Source organism: Callorhinus ursinus, unplaced genomic scaffold, assembly GCF_003265705.2.
Source record: "Callorhinus ursinus isolate GAN/ISIS: 27379988/994484 unplaced genomic scaffold, GSC_fseal_2.0 scaffold123, whole genome shotgun sequence".
Taxonomy (NCBI): domain Eukaryota; kingdom Metazoa; phylum Chordata; class Mammalia; order Carnivora; family Otariidae; genus Callorhinus; species Callorhinus ursinus.
Window position 1 is genome coordinate 496634 of NW_027397185.1, and position 1572 is coordinate 498205.

Sequence of the window (1572 nt, forward strand, 5' to 3'; positions counted from 1 at the left end):
CCCCCCCTTCCTCGGGCAGGGCACATCCCCCCGGCGCAGGGCGCGTGTTCCGCCTCCCCCGGAGCAGGACGCACTGCCACCCCCCCTTCCCCGGGCAGGGTAGCATCCCTCCCTCCCCGCAGAGCAGGGCAAGACCCTCGGTACTGACTGGTCCCACCCCCCGCCCGCCATGCTCCTCCCCCAGGACAGAGTCACAATCCTCCTGCCCTTTGCTCTCAGGTAGAAACGAGATAGTGGCCGATTGAGCGTTTGTTCTGTCTATGCTATGCCAAAAAGCAGGGAGGGCTTGTCTCCACCAGCTTTGACTCTTCCATCTTTCCAGGTCTTCGTGAACCCCCTGCACTGCTTTCCAAGCAGGGAGGGACTGGGCCGCTCCCCACCGTGGTGACCCCCCGGGGCCATGTCCCTTGTCAGCCAGTCTAAACACACGCCCATAGAGCCCTGTTCCACATCGTCCCTTCCCCCATCCTGAGGTCGGGAGTAACTGCACTTGTGCCTGACAGCAAGAAGCTTCGGGGGTGGGGGTGGGCTGGGGGGAAGGCCGTGGGCAGGTGTCCCCCTGGGGCATGTGGGCGGCAGGGCCAGGCACCCCGCGTGTCCGGTCCTCAGAAGTCGGCCCCCCATCACCGTCTGGCCATAGGAACAATCCACTGTCATCGGGAGCCTGGGGGGGGGGGCAACCGCTCCCTGCACAGGTAGACGGTCCCGCCCTTTTATTTGTCATGGTGTCTGGTTATTCGGGAACGTGAGGTCATCGAAGGCAAAGCCCACATTTTACACTATTGCACGCCCTCCCCAAAATGTGTCTGGAACCTGGGAGGCCCTCATAAGTAGTCACGGGGGGGTGGAGTGTGGTCCCCATCCCATCCCACCTGGTCTGGGAACGGGGAGCTCAGCCCCCAGCGTTGTCTGGGTGAGGTGGGCAGGGGACACGGCGTTCTGTGAGCATTGACTCAGCCTCTGGTCCCGTTTGTTCGCTAGGCTTGCTGTAAAAACGAGATGGCCTAGATGCCTCCTCTGAGATCTGGAGGCAACAGTCGGACACGGAGGGGCCCACAGGGTTGGGTCCTTGAGAGGGAGCGTGTGTGTCCCGTGTCTGCCCTGGCGGGTGGTTGCGGGCAGTTGATACGCCATGACTTGTAGAAGCATCGCCCCATCCATGCTTCATCTTCACATGGTGGCGTGTGTGTCTGTCTCCACGTTTCCCTCGCTCCCAGGACACCAACCGTATGTAAGACCTACCCTTCCGACTCCTATCTGTTCCTGTCTTTGCTAATGACGTCCGCCGCGGCTGTATTTCCAAATAAAGTCACACTGACGTACCGGGGTTAGGACGTAAACCTACAAGTTGTGGGCTTGGACACATTCAACCCACAACACCGGCCAGTCCTGCAAGGCTGCTGTCATTCCCAGGTCACGGGAGAATCCATACAGACTGGCCGGATTCAGACCCAAGCTCCTGTTTCCAGCCCGGGTGTCCTGTATAGTTGTATGCCCGGGCCCCTCAGCCACCCGTTCCCCTTATCGGGTGACATTTCACTGCCACATCGAGACGCCACTCCCCCAAACCCA

At 60.9% G+C, this 1572-nt stretch overlaps 1 protein-coding gene across 1 annotated transcript in view; it reads left to right on the forward strand.

Moving 5' to 3' along the window:
* Window position 1, forward strand: part of ZNF496 (zinc finger protein 496) — a 24378-nt gene extending 24377 nt beyond the window's left edge. Inside the window, exon 9 of the mRNA XM_025860114.2 lies at window position 1. This exon is cut by the window's left edge and continues 822 nt beyond it. The gene's annotated coding sequence lies outside the window, so the exon portion shown is untranslated.
* Window positions 2-1572: the final 1571 nt, after the last annotated feature.